Below are 9,747 nucleotides of genomic sequence, written 5' to 3'. Positions count from 1 at the left end.
GGGTTCTACGTTTTCTTTTCTTTCTTCTTGTGTCGTCCTTTTTTTTTTGATCTGATGGATTGGAAATGCTGGGTGTACCCTGGAGGTGTGGGGCGGGGGCGGGGGCGGGGCGGCGCGATGCGATGCGTTTAGGGTGGGGATGGTTTTCTTCTCCTGGTGGAGGTGGTACTACAAGGATTGATTTGCTTCGGGCGAGTGGCATCTGACTTTAGTTCAGGTGAGCACGCTATGTATCATTCATCGGGAGATCTGGATGTTGCCATACTCTAATATGAGTATATGATCTCTACTGATGCTATATGTGTTTCGTGTACTCTTCTACCGACCACTTATGTGTAGTGCCACGTATTTAAGGATGGCAGGGTTGGCACATTACCGAACGATTGCGCCAGAGTGAAAGTGCGCCTCTCGAGCCGTCGATATTTTTCCCTCTAAAGGTCGCGTGATATATAGATGCTTACTCCAAAGGTGTTCGGTCGATTCAAACATCGGCGGGCATGCATGGATTATGTTATGGTGACCTCCGACGACCACGACGGCAAAATCGGGCATCAACGAGAAGGACAAAGCCTTCATCGGTCATGGGTGTAGGTATAGGACACATTTATCGTGAAGATCTTGTAGATGGTACGCGGGCAGTTTTGGGTAGGAGGGGGACACCAATTTGTGGCCAACAACCTCCATCTGCCCTCCCCACCGCAACCCCCCTCACCCCTAGCCTCAATTACGAGCATCTATCGTCGAGTAAAAGCGATGACGACGGATGCCCTCGTGCGACAAAATGCATGACTACATAGAAGGCACTATTCCCCCTAGGCGCTCGTTGTACCGACGGCTAGACAACCGGAGAAGGATAGCGGTCACTGGTACAAAAAAATATGAGAGGGTCGGTCCATGAAAAAATTGGATGACATACAAATTATCAAGTAAAAAGTGGTGACGATCACTGCGTTCGTGGCATTTTTTTAGAGAAAATGCATGAACTACATAAGTAAGAGGCGTTGCGCCCCACACGGAGAAGGGTATGAGAGCCGCCACCGGTGAAAATTTTGGACGGCATATGGAATTTTGGTGATGGCTGATATCAGGTAGAAGATGGAATGAAATAATCGTATTTCGGTCAAGGATGATGATCATGGGACAGAAAACAGAATATTATCGAACGACTACCCTAGAGTGAAATGCGCCTCTTAAGCCGTCAATGTTTTTCCCTATAAACGTCGTCGAATATTTAGATACTTATTCAAAAGGTGTTTAGTTGATTCAAACGTCGACAAACGTCCATCCGGTGGAAAACTCTCACGCAAGGATGAGACGATGACACATCACCATCGACAGACGAGGATCATAACACGATTGGATTTTGTTATAGTGACCTCCGACGACCATGAGAGCAAATTTGACATCGATGAGAAGGCCAAATCCTTCATCTATGGGGTGTAGGTATAGGAGGCATTTATTCGTAAAGAAAATGTGGATGGTACATGACCAATTTTGGGCATGAGGGCACCACCAATTATGGCTAACAACCACCAACTGCCGTCCCTACCACCACCTCCTCCCTCGAATATTTAATTACGAATGTCTGTTATCGAGTAAAAGTGATGATGGTTGTTATTTCTGTGTGAGAAAATGCATGACCAACATAAGTAGGAGGAGGAATTGTGCACCCCAAAAAAATGGTCTTCCTGTACCGAAGGCTAGACAACCGAAGAAAGATATCGGTCTGCAGCAAAATACAACCGGATAAGGATAGCGGTCTGTTGTAAAAGACAGCGGGAAGAAGAATATGAGAGCGCCCACGGGTGGAAAAATAGGATGACATATAGATGTGCTTCAACGAGTGGTGTATGATTTCGCATCGGGGGCATTTTATGCATCGATCTGAAGTTTTAGATATAGTCATTCCCTAATATGATCTCTACAGATGCTACTTGTGTTAGCGGTGCTCCTCTATCGGTCGATTGTGTCTGATGGCACAGGGTGACATGGTTGAGACGTCACCGAAAGTCCGCCCCAAAGTGAGGTGTGTCGCTTGAGCCATCGAAGATTATTCCTATACATAATTGTTCGTTGATGCATTGCGTAAGGGCAAGGGTGAGGACCACGCATACCACCATCGACCGACGAGAATCATTACACAATGGACTATGCTGCAACGACCTCCGACGACCACTATGCATAGTAGGCGTCCACGAGAAGGCACAAAACCTTCATCGATCATGGATGTAGGTATATGAGGCATTTATTCGTAAATATTTTGTAGACGGTACGCCTGCAATCTTGGCCACGAGGGCGACGCGCCAACTCCACACCCCCTCCGACGTAAGTAAGAGGCAGTGCTCCCTCTAGAAAGACGTATTGACGGCAAGAAAAGCAGAGAAGGTTAGCGGTCAGCAGTAAGAAAGACAAAGTGAAGAAGAATATGAGAGCCGTCGCCGGTTAAAAAAATTTAATTGCATATAGAACTATTATTTTTGTAAAAAAAACAGCATTTTTTTGGTTGTGGGTGGTATCATCATTGGTGAAAAATGAAATGACACGTACTAGTATTTTGGTGAAGGATGATAATCATGGTTGGATTCATGGGACAGGACAACACAGGGGATGACTACTCACACAACAGGAATAGTAAGCGGTAAACCAGATCCAATCCAAGAGTATAATAAAACCCTTGTCACCAACGACCGTGCTTGAAAAATCGCAGCTGGGGTCGCTCTCCCGGCGTAACCGGATCCGGCGTGGACGCGCGGCACGAGTTTGGTGGACGCAGCGATTTTGCCATGGCCCATGGCCCAGAAGTAGCAACGTTTTTCTATCTTCCCGTTCGTTTCGCGGTCGCCAGTTGTCTTTTCCGCAGCTGCCGTGCCGTGCGTGCCTCATGGAGGTGCGCGACGCTGACAACTGGACCGCGCGTCGCTCACCCTGGCGCCGAGCCACGGATCGGGCTCGCCTGGAAAGCCACCGCACCGCACCACACGGCGCCACGCCACACACGCGTCGCTCATCCGGTCGTGCCCGACGTGCCAGCTCCGTCCTCGCTAGCCGCGCCACCGTGAAGCTCATTATCTCTCTCGGCCTACGTGAACGCAGTTGGCGCCACCGTGATCGGACCCCCGCGCTCGGTGCGTTTCCGTGGGCGGGGCACCCGCGGCGGCTCCGGTTCCAACCGACAGGCCACACCCACACGACCGTGCACGCAGCCCCGGTGGCGGTGGGCGCCTCGCACGCTCGCCGTCCAGGACGCGCCCACAGTAACGCCACGCGGCGGTAGAAATCTGGCAGGGCGCCACGACGCCACGTCCACGTCGACGAGGCGCCACCACCGGCGGCAGCGGCGGCAGATCTTCCATGTGCCGCCGCGGCAGGGAGGCAGGCAGTCGGTCTGGGCCCTGGGCCACGCCGTCGCGCGCGCGCGCAGGCGGAGGAGGAGTTAATTCCGGCAACGTGTTAGGCAGTGGCGCACTGGCGCGCTGTCGCCGCCGGGGGAGATCCGGTCGAGTCGTTTCCCCTGGTCAAAATCTGGGCCACGCCACGGCGACCGTGCAGGCGCAGGCGCTGGCTCCCACCTGGCTACCTGGCCCCGGCCGGCCGGAGCGCTCGGCCGGATCTTTGTTACTGCCGCTGTCGAATTCCCGTGAGCACTGAGCACTGCCGATCCGGATCTGCGTCGTCGTCGGCGACAAAATTCACCGCCTGCATCCTGGCGATCGACGGTGGATCTGGCAGGCCACTGGCAAAGCACGGCGCATGCGGCCAAACCAGCCGTCAAACCTCAAACGTGAGGCCGCCAAAGGCGCCGAGCGCCCGGCGACGACGAGACTCATTACTCGCGAGTCAATAGTTTAATTCTCATGCTGTGCTAATAATAAAGCTCGGTTGCTAGGCGCACTGATGGGTGCCCTCAGAAAGGTACCCGGGGATACCATGAGTGACTGCGCTGGTACACTGAAATGTGGGACCAGACCGAAATAATGGAACCCATGGAAGCGCGTGGACCCCCGGTTTGTGCTACAAGGGTTTTGTAGACCGCCGCCGGCGGATAATGCTAACCAAGTTTATTAACAACCGAGCTAATGATATGATTAGTGGTACGATGCCTATATAACGAATGTTTCTGTGATTCTAATATCAGTGACGCAGAAAAGAATCGCTTCGAAGTGTGCGAGTCAAGTTGGCCGGCAGCAAGAGAGGTTTCGGGTGTGTTGCAAGCTTTTCATTAGTTTCATAGATCCCTCTAATCCATCCCATGTCCATTCAGGTGAAGTATTCTAAATTTTTTTAGGAATTCATGCTTTGATAACACAAGGATGCTCACATGCATGGCCAGACTTCACTGACTAACGTGATTAGTATTGACCCAGATGCATGTAACCATATTATTTGCACTAGCCTTGTGTACCACTAGTAACCAAATTAACTAACAACGCATGCATGAGGCCATGTGACCGCCAGTTGGTAGTTAGCGGGCGCGAAAGCCGGGCTGGGGGTAGTTTCTGTGGATGAGACTCGCCAGAGCACAATGCTAGTAATTTAGTTGGTCCGAGGCATTTTAACCAATTTGTTTAAGCAATGCACTAGCGGGAGGATTAAAGAATGATTAGGAGCCTTCTGATTAAAGGCGCCGGAGCGCAGGAAAACACCTGTATCTATCCATCCATATGGACGCATTGTATCCTCTGCCACTGCCACGCCGCACATCCGGCTGGAAAGCGGCAGCGCCGTCGGATTAGGTTATGCAAATCGGCTTTTTAATTGTGGAAAGGGGTTGTTCATGCCGTGACGACGGCGCCATCATCAGCTGTGCAAGTATAGCAAGTAAGGTGCCTCGGAAGTTTGCTAATGCTGATAATAATACTCTAAAGTAGGATATGTGATCATGCTTTCCGTTTCCGTTTAAATTTAAATAAAATAAAATGGTGACGCCAAGTTGCCGACCGACGGGGTGTTTATCCAGTGAGTGTTCCGAGAGTTCGTCCGGTATTGCTATTCGTATTTTTACTTAGCTTGAAATTGCTGCTTCCCATTTTCTTGTTGCATCGTGTTTGCGGCGTGGTAGTAATAATTCTGGAAATGTGCCGAATTACTCCGTTTATCCAGCGGAGGGGGACTGACCGTGTCATCCTCAAACGGGCCCGCCGTGTCGTCGGCTAGGAACTGTGCGGGCCATCCGGGCGGGCCGTGCACGAATTGTCTGATCCTATCCGAGTGGCCACGATCCACCGAGGACCCGGGGTGGCCTATCAGCCTGGTCAATCACATATCATCCATCGATGGACCATGGGGAGGAGGGCCGTAGTAGTACCACCACCGCAGTACCACTGACCCACTGTTCTATCTCTAAAAAAAATCTTGCTTACCCAATTTAGTAGGAGTACGGTGATTAGTGAAGAGTAAATTTCTGTTTGGAAGGTAGTGAAGAGTAATGGCGCATGCACCTACCAAACCTGCTCCTAATTTGCCTCGAAAGATTTCAGACCGACCTCTTTGGGGTGCACGAACAGGAGAACCATGCATTCAGGCCCAAAGTGTAAAATATTTGTGCAAAGTTAGGTCTCAAAAAAGGCCGTTGAATTGAATTTGCGTGATCCATGGTCCAAGGTAAGAGGGAACACCAATTTTGTCTCCTTTCGTGACAAGGACGACTGGTGCACTAGGGGCTGTCGCTGTAGGAATGTGCTGCAGGGTGGAAAAATACTCGGCGTGCCGACCGGCCTTCGGGCGTCGCTGTTGAGAGCCCGGTCGAGACCAGCACGCTGATCAGGATCGGCCGTGTGTCGCCCGTGTACCATGTTTGCGTGACTGTGCGCGTTGTGTGAAAGGAATTGTGGACTGGCCTAGCTTGACACAGAACATGTTCTCCCGGCCGGCGAAAGGAGGAGCCGGCGATAGCCGCCGCTGACGGCAAAGACGGCGAGTCCACGTACGCCCCCCTCAACCCCACCCCAGGATAAAAAGGGCTAGTGTTTCAGGCCGCTTGACATTGGTCGGTACGTATCCGAAATTCCGACTGCGATGTACGCTTTGACCTGTGAATTTACATACAAGGCGTGCTAAGATAGTGTTTGAGTCTACTCGTGCTAAGATAGTGTTGTTGGACGAATCGGTAACGTGTGGTACTCCGGCAGGTGAAAACCAGCAACCAGCAAGCAGGCAACGAGGGGCCACCGTCACCGGCAGCGGTGAACAAACAAACAAACAAACCGACCGGCCATCTCATCTCATGGACGTCGTCGGTGCAGGCCGCGCCAAGGGAAGGAGGCCTCCGGGAGTCACCGTCGTGGCGGCCGGCCGTCCGGCCGTCGCGCTCACTCACGTACCATCGGCATTCAACTCAAGTGCCGAGCACGTTGCCTCCAGGACCAAGTTACCGGATTACCGCGACCAATTAAAGCCAGACAATCCCTGGGGCATGGGCAGAGGGGCGGCGGCCCAGGGCCCAGGCCGAAGGGGGGCCCATGATGTGTATACATGTAGAGTATAAGCAAAAAAATAGATAAGGAAAAAATTGTGTGGAAAAATAAATGAGATGTGCTTGACCCGTCAGGTAGCTAGGTAGAAAGTAAAAAAAAAAAGGTAGCTAGGTAGAGATTAGCGAAGCATCAGCCACGACGGCCGCACAGCGCACGCGTGTACATGTGAAACAAATCAATTGGAAGATCTGGCTTGTGCCTTCAATTGTCGGTTCGTCTTTCGTCGTATCGTCGGCCCGTCGCTCCGCCGCTAAGCACCTTGGCCGCTCGTTGTCGCTGCTGCGCGCGGCAGTCCGGCAGACTGTTGTTGCGCTGTGCGGCCGTGCCGGCAACCCGGCCATCCGGCAATAGGTTAATACGTTATACGTATGTAAGCGTCAGGACAGTACGTATCCACGACTCCTGATCCATTTATCGATCCCTCAATTTCAGTAGTTTCTTTACTAGGTATTCAACTATCCATCTAAAGTTTCAAATTTTTTATGTATACTCTTCTACATAGTATACATTCAACCATCCTAATCTTTAGTCATTCTATGTCCATATCTAGGGTTTCGCTCATCCGATCTATAAATTTCTAATTCTTTGTATACTCTTTACTTTTATAATTTTAGGACACAGCATGCTACGTTGCCTAAGAAGCTTTTTCGGATGATAACTCATCTGATGTTGATCTTGATAGTGCCCTTAATGACTCTGCATCAATGGAGTATTATTGTTGTCGATGGAGTGAGTCGAATTTGTTTCTTTTTTGAGGTAATCATGTCATTTTAGTTTTGTTTTGCTATCTTTTGAGTATTTCTGTCGTAATATGGCATTGTCCAATAATTATAATAGTCAAATTTCAAACTAAAGATGTGTGGTTGAAAGATTACTCTTATTATTGTCCTATTTATGTATCACACGCGTACATACATATATATATATAATCTTACGACATGGGGGCCTATCTCGTCGAGTTCGCCTAGGGCCTCCCAAAACACAGTGCCGGCCCTGCCAGACATCTCCCTTTCTCGCGGGTCGCCGTCCGCCTACATCGATCGATCAACTGGTCGTGACAGTAAGATTTTCTTAAGGACGGCGACAGATTAGATTAGGATTAACAAAACATGATAGTACCGTACTAATTAAGCTCCTTTCAACCCGCTCCCTTCGCTTCCACATGCGTGCTGCAAGGACCAGCTTGCGCGGCGCTGCTCGCCACCGAATTTGTTTACTCCTCGGGTCGAGCCGAGGCACGGGACACGCAAACGCAACGACGCAAGTGTTAGCGGCACTCTAATTTGTACTACTAATTGTTTAGCGCACACATGGCCACATGGGGGTGCGTACTGGGCAGTCAAGCTGAGCAGGAGTACTGCACTGTACTCGTCTCGCCGGAGAAAAACTAGTGCTGCTTGAGTGCATTGATTAGGAGCACCAATCCGGTTGACTCGTGGACGGAGATGCTTGCTAGCCTGATGGTCTTGGCAGCAAGCGCATCTCGTTAGATCTGAGAAGCTCGAACTGCATTTGGAAAAAACTGTGGCCTGATCGATTTCAGGATGGCCAGCTGTTGCCGAAAACTGTGGCAGGTGCAGCAGTGATGCTCGCTCGCTTCTTCTGGTAGCAGGTGGATTGCCCGCCTTGGCTGTTGCTCTAAGCATGTGATGAGATTGAGAGAGCCATTATTGTTCAGCAAAAAAAAAATGGTTTTGCTGGAAAGGAAAGAGGCAGCTAAAGCATTCTGCAAGATCAAAAACAATCAACAACTAAAAAGAAAACACCTCGATGCTACGATACGTAAGACGAGCTGCTTCGTCAGTGTCCATGTGTGTTTCTGTTTTTTTCTTCTTCTGAAAAATCAGAATGCACAAGATGTCTTCCAACGGCCTCGCAGGGATTGCTTCTTCGGCCCATCAGCTTCGGGCTCTGGCCCACCCGAGAAGATGAAAAACGCTCACTCCATCAAGTAGTCTGGCCCATTTAGCAGCTACGCCCGCCCTCTGCACAATCCTGGTTTTTTTGAACGATCTGCACAGCCCGGTTGTAGGAACTTTCACAAGGTTCTGGTCCGGTTTTTTACCGGTTTCTAGAAGGTTCCCGACCAGTTCAGGTTCAAGTTTTTTTCTGTGTTTATTTTAACGGTCATCTTTGGTTTCTTGTTCATTTTCAAAAGAGCTCCTTTTAATAAAAAATTGTTTGAAATTTCGAAAAATGTTCATGTTTTAAAATATCTTTCAGAATTTATAAAAATTACAGTTTATTTGTCCCCACAAATTCAAAAAATCTTCGCATTTTCAGAACATGTCAGGTAATTTCAAAATTTGTTCAGAATAAGTGACGCGCACGTTGCCTCCAGGACCAAGTTACTGCATTGCGGCGACCAATTAAAGCCAGACATCTCCCTTTCTCGCCGGTCGCCATCTGCCTAGATCGATCAGCTGGTAGTGGCAGTAAGATTTTCTTTAGGATGGCGACAGTTTAACAAAACATCATAGTACTGTACTACTACTTCCTCCGTAAACTAATATAAGAGCGTTTAGATCACTACTTTAATGATCTAAATGCTCTTATATTTCTTTACGGAGGAAGTGCTAATTAAGCCCACTGTGCGAGTATGCGCCTTGTGTACTTGAGCTGAGACCTCGGAGCACGCAATGACGCAAGTGTTGGTGGTGATTTGTTTAACGCACACACGCCACTGCTAAGCATGAGCATACCGTACTGGTGAGACCGACTACAGTACTACTACTACGTGAGTGCATTGATTAGTAGTACCAATCCGATTGACTCATACTTTTTTTTCCTAACCGGGCTCATGCCCCTTTCCATTCACTGCTTAACGGAAATAAAGCGGTCTCAGTCTTTTCCAAACATTACAAAGCCTACGACTTAAGCAAAAGGAAACTAAAAGGGGAGAGCGAGTTAGACCATCAACGAAAACCCTCTGCACATGATTCTAAAACGAAGTACCGCCACAGGGCAAAAGCCTGATGACACTAACCACCCAGCCTCAAAGAGAGTTACGACAAAACCCTAAAACAGGAGGCTACGAACACCAGTATCAAAGGAAATCACACAGGGCTCAGCGGGGCATCAAACCCCGGTGAGGACAGGGAGATATTTATACAACCACGCCCAACTTTGCCATAAGAATTACCAGGAGGCCCGATTCACTCTTCTGGTAGGTGGATTGCCTCGTCCTGGACATTATTCGTACCACTTGGGAAGAACTGCTTCGCGTACATGGCTTTGCGAGCGTTGCAACCCCATGCTTGTACTCTCCTTCTAT

The sequence above is a fragment of the Triticum dicoccoides genome, chromosome 6B (genome assembly GCF_002162155.2).
Source record: "Triticum dicoccoides isolate Atlit2015 ecotype Zavitan chromosome 6B, WEW_v2.0, whole genome shotgun sequence".
In the NCBI taxonomy this organism is placed as follows: domain Eukaryota; kingdom Viridiplantae; phylum Streptophyta; class Magnoliopsida; order Poales; family Poaceae; genus Triticum; species Triticum dicoccoides.
This window is presented reverse-complemented; position numbering follows the sequence as displayed.